Source organism: Chiloscyllium punctatum, chromosome 48, assembly GCF_047496795.1.
Source record: "Chiloscyllium punctatum isolate Juve2018m chromosome 48, sChiPun1.3, whole genome shotgun sequence".
NCBI lineage: Eukaryota > Metazoa > Chordata > Chondrichthyes > Orectolobiformes > Hemiscylliidae > Chiloscyllium > Chiloscyllium punctatum.
In genome coordinates this window covers 37,309,087-37,315,086 of record NC_092786.1, presented here as the reverse complement: position 1 = coordinate 37,315,086, position 6,000 = coordinate 37,309,087, and positions in this window count along the sequence as shown.

Below are 6,000 nucleotides of genomic sequence, written 5' to 3'. Positions count from 1 at the left end.
TAGCTCGGCTGCTCACTCACTCAGCTCTATAGTGCCATCAGCAGCAGTGGCCAGGACTGGGACTACATGCAGACCTCACATCGTGGTGTCTGAAACCAGGTAAATCTAAGGTTGGGGGAGGGAGGAGGGTTCAGAGTGAGGGAGGGAGGTGAGACCTGGAGGACTCGGGGTTAATCTGGAATACATTTGAAGATGTAAGCACCTATCTGTATAAATCAATTGGAGGAAGGCTGCCTCAACCATCTCCTGTCAAATTGCAGATATTTTGGGTGTCGGGTGAGGGACAATGGAAAAACCATCCAGGAAGAGTTATAGCTGCCCCGCCCCCAACAAATATAAACCACTGGCAGGGGACTGAAATTGAATCCCCTCCCATCTTTTATTTCCATGCAGCGCTCCCTCAGCGCCGTGTGCCATCCAGAATTCTGTGCCAAACTCTCTAAAGATAGTCTTGAACCCACAAAACATCTGTCTCAGAAGCAAGCATTACCATCAGGCTGTGGCTGACAGCGTGTAGTTTGATTAACAAAATCTTGGCGCCAGACTTTGCACCAATCTGTTTTCTAGTTTAGGTTCAGACTGGAAATTAAATTTATTTGTATGAACTGGGATTAGACAGAAGCAAATCAAAACAGAAAGAAACTGGTAAGACAAATAATCCTATAAAAGGACAAATTTAGATGAATGCTCGAATGTTTCCAAGTATTTGTTTAGCCCACTGGGTGTTTTTTTTCAAATTAAAATCATTTGCTAAATTTTCTGATCTGTTTGTGTGTGTTTGCAACTGTTGTTCTTGCTTTTCCTATAACATTGAACCTGCCTTGGTCACAATTGAAGATGCATCAACTAGCTGGTAGCATCATTTGCTTGTCAATACAGAACTGTCAATCACACCCATGCAAAAAGACAATAATGAGAGATGCTCCATGAATGTATTCCTTCAAAGATTATTAAAGCCATACACCCAACCTCCTCTTCATACAAATCTCATCCTGATGAATCTGACAGTAGAGGTAGTAAATATGCCAGTTTTTATGCATCAAATCTTCTGCAGACAGCAGGGATGTTGCAACTGAAATGATACTATACAGCACTTAACCCTTTCACTCTACTTCTGCTGCACAAAGACAAAATATTTAATTACAGAGGTAGCCAACAATAGCCAGGTTGAAATTTGAAAATGGTTGGCCCACCTAAAATTGCTGAATCCATTCAATATGGGAGATTGTTAGATTTTTGCATTGTAAGGGAAATCAGGACAGTGCTTGTTAATGACATGTTAATTACATTAAGGTACACAAGCAAAGGGCATGATTTAATTAGATACTTGGAGCACTAATAAAAAGAGACTGTGGTGACCCTCAATAGGGAGCATGTAGAGATTTCTGTGACCAAGGGCTGGAGTTCAGGTTGTTCTGATATAACACGTGTTTCATTAAAACAAATTGGCCATAGTGCGATTGATGAATTGTGGACACTGTTTGGATAACACAAATTTTCTATTGAACGGGTGTAGCGATTTTCTATAGTGATCTTGCACAATCTGATTTTCTATAGCAGATTCCCATTCTGTGATTTTCATAACAAGAGGTTGCAGAGGATCACAACTGTTACGTTACAGCAGAATGATCTCTGTATCATCAGCCTCAGTGATGGTTATTTTAATTCAAATAGGTAAGTTTCCTTTTATATTTAATTTTTGTTACAGGGAAAGAATAAAAGGGAACCTGAGGGGCAACTTCTTTACACAGAGTGTCGTACGCATATTGAATGAGCTGCCAGCAGAAGTGGTTGAGGCGGGTACATTACCAACATTTGAAAGGCATTTGGACAAATACATGTATTGGGAAGGATTAGGAGGATCTGGGCCAAGTGCAGGGAAGTGGGGTCAGTGTGGACCAACATTTTGGTCGGCATGGTCCAGTTTGGGCCAAAAGCCCTGTTTCTGTGCTGTAGGACTCTATGCCTATGTCTATGAGCCTCTTAGCTCCAATTCTTTGAGTCAATCAGTTAATTTGATTTAATGTGTCCTCAGAAGAATACAAAGGGAATCTGCATGGATCTGGGGTTAGTAAGTAGGAGGCAAACATATAGTTAATGAATAAACCTATTATTGGAGCAGGATTAGACTGTCAGGGTTAAATAGAGATTTTTATAGTGAAAGTAAAGAGCAGACTTCAACTAATGAGCCTTGTGCCAGATGAACATTATGCATCCTAGAAATTAGTGACAGCATGAATTGGGAAGCCATTTTGTACAGAAAGAAGTTAATGTGAACAAAAACATTCTGCAGAGGCCTTGCAGTCAGGAGACACTCAGGCAGGGAGATAACAGACACTGATAGGGGATGGGGAAAAACATTAACACCAAGGATAAGATTAATTGCACCCTGACTGGGTGAAGGAGATGTTAACAACATTAATCTATGCCCCTAGACCAGACATTTGTTTCTTATGTTTGTATGAAACAGGATTGGCTTTCAAATAATGAGATGCTTATGTGACCAAACATGGTACAAAAGTGCTCATTTTTCCCTGTATTTTTCAGAGACTTACTCCAGTGCTTAACTTGGAGTGATGATCTCCTTGTGTTATTTGAAAAAAACAATCATAAACTTGGACTCAATCTCCAGTGCTTGATCATTAGACATGACTATAGCATTATTATCAAGTAAAGATATCAGTGCCTACCTTTGTTTTTCATCCTTCTGCATTGTTATCTCGATCCCAGAACTGTTGGTGAAGTTGAGGCGGAAGATCAGCCAGGAATTGTATTGAATGGTGGAGTAGGCTGGAAGTGATTGATGGGTCTTCTCCTCACATTTCTTCATCAAAACAATATAATGGATGTGGTAGTGATTGGACCAAGGTCGGCCAGGTGGACGTCATAGGAGTTCCCTGATTGCGGCTGTTAACCTGGTCCAATCAGGGAGCCCTGGCTGACAGATATAAACAGGAGTGTCAAACATCCAGGTCACTCTGAGAGCTGGCTCTGAGCTAGCTTGATGAGTTCCATTCACTATGCACATGCATGTAAAAGGTGTCTTGGTGCTGGGATACCAGGCTCCGTGGAGTTATTTCAGACATGTCATGATGAATATTTTCCAACTCTGGACCCGTTAGGCCTTGGCTGCCTTCTGTTCTGTTGTACTCACTTTATGCCAAAAGAGGGTTCCTTTAGTTAGAAACAAAGAACAGGAATAGGTCATTTGGCCCTTCGACCTGTTGCACCATTCAAAATGATCATGCCTGATCATTTATCCCAATGTCATCTTCCTGTTTTTTTCCCTGTACTCTTTGATGTTTTAAAATCTAAATATGTATCCATTTCTTTCTTTAATATATTCAGTGACTTGGTTTCCACAGCCTTCTATGGAAGAGAATTCTGCGGGTTCACTACTCTTTGAGTGAAAAAATATTTCCCCATCTCAGTCCTAAATGGTCTACCCTATATCCTGAGTATGTGTCCCCTGGATCTAGATTCTCCAACCAGGGAAAGCATCTTCCCTGCATCTATCCTTTTTAGTCCTGTTAGAACTTTCTGCATTTCAATCAGATTCACTCTTATCTTTCTAAACTTGAGTGATTACAATATCTGTGGCACAGTGGTTAGCACTGCTGTTTCACAGCACCAGAGACACAGTTTCAAATTCCCACCTCAGGCAACTGTCTGTGTGGAGTTTGCACATTCTCCCTGTGTCTGCGTGGGTTTCCTCCGGCTGCTCCGGTTTCCTCCCACAGTCCAAAAATGTGCAGGTTAGGTGAACTGGCCATGCTAAATTGCCCATTGTGTTTGGTGAAGGGGTAAACATAGGGGAATGGGTCTGGGTGGGTTGCTCTTCAGAGAGTCAGTGTGGACTTGTTGGACCGAAGGGCCTGTTTCCACACTTGTAAGTAATCTAATCTAATCTCCTTGTAGGACAGTCTTGACATTCCTAACAGTAGGGCTGGTGAACCTACTCTGCAGTCTGTCTATAGTAGGTACCTCCTTTCTTAGGGAGGGAGACCAAAACTGCATGCAGTGAAGGTAAAAGGTGCAGAGGTGTTCCTGTTCCAGTGCCTTTCAAATATAATGTTTGTATTTTCCTGTTTTGAGATGGAGCTCCAACTCGCCGCAAGCTGGAAATTCAAATGGCAAAGCCTTTCAAATCCATTTTTAGCACATGTACAGGTCATTCTAATGTTTATCTTGCACATAAAGCATTTTTCATCCTTTTTCATCTCACCCCATTGACATAACACAGGTCGGGGCAACATTGAGGGCCGAAGGGCCTGTTCTGTGTTGTAATGTTCTATGTTCTCTAACCATCTAATCCTTTCTCTCCTGTCTGCTTATCTAACTCGTCCTTGAATTCTTTTACACTGTTTATTTAGCTACTCCTTATAGTAGCAAGTTCCACCTTCTAACACGCTCTGGGTGCGGAAGTTTCTCTTGAATTCCTTTTCAGCTTTAGTTGTGACTATAATATTTGTATCGATAAGGAACATACTGAGGTAACTGGAAACCTGCAATAAAAACTGAAAATGCTTGGGAATGCAGGTGAAGCAGCATCTGTGGAGACTGGGAGAGTGAGAGAGCCAGAGAGAGAGCAAGAGCAAGCGAGAAAGAGAGGGGAGAGAGAAATAGTGAGTGAGAGAGGGGGGAGGGAGGGGAGAGAGAGAGAGAATAATGATCTTGAAAAATTAATCAAGTCACCTCGCACCCTTCTCTTTTTTAAAGAGAGCTGCAACATGTTCAGTTTATCCTGAGTCAAATAAGAGTTATTGAAGCGATCCAGGTCTGTCTTTTTATTACTTGAGTCATAGAGTCATACAACATGGGACCAGACCCTGCGGTCCAACTCAACCATGCTGACCAGATGTCCTAAATTGATCTAATCCCATTTGCCAGCGCTTGGCCCATATCTCTCTACTCATGTACCCATCTAGGTGCCTTTTAAATGTTGTAACTGTACCAGGATCCACCACTTCTTCTGGCAGCTCGTTCCATAACAGCACCAATCTCTGTGTGAAAAAGTTACCTCTCAGGCCCCTTTTAAATCTTTCCCCTCTCACCTTAAACCTATGCCTTTAGTCTTTGATTACCCCACCCTGGGCAAAAGACCTTGGCTATTTACCCTATCCATGCCCCTCACGATTTTATAAACCTCCATTAGGTCACCCCTCAGCATCCAATGCTCCAGGGAAGAAAGCTACAGATTTTCCTTGCAGCTCAAACCCTCCAATCCTGGCAACATTCTTGTAAACCTTTTCTGAACCCTTTTAAGTTTCACCACATCTTTCCTACAGCAGGGAGACTAGAATTGAATATAGTATTCTAAAAATAGCCTCACCAATGTCCTGTCCAGATGCAACATGACCTCCCAACTCCTACACTCAGGAGAAAGTGAGGACTGCAGAGGCTGGAATATTAGAATTGAAAAATGTGACACTGGAAAAGCACAGCAAGTCAGGCAGCATCATTCATGAAGGAATGATGATGGGCTTATGTTTGAAACATCAACTCTCCTGCTCTTTGGATGCTGCCTGACCTGTTGTGCTTTTCCAGCGCCACATTCCTATACTCAGTACACTGACCAATGAAAGCAAGACTGCCTTCCTGACCAACCTGTGTACCTGCAACTTCCACTTTCAAGGAACTATGCACCTGCACCCCTAAATCTCTTTGTTTGGCAACACTCCTGAGGACCTTACCATTAACTGTATAAGTCCTGCCCTGATTTGCCTTTCCAAAATTCAATACCTTCGATTTATCTAAATTTAATTCCATCTGCCACTCCTTGGCCCATTGGCCCATCTGGTCAAGGTCCTGTTGTACTCTGAGACAACCTACTTTATTGTCCATAACACCACCAATTTTGGTGTCCTCTGCAAACTTACTTACCACACCTCCTATATTCACATTCAAACCATTTATATTAATGATGAAAAGCACTTCTAGGAATATTTCAGAGGAGGTTGCAAGCTTAAGAAGTTTCACAGTCTCCAATTGATAAAATAA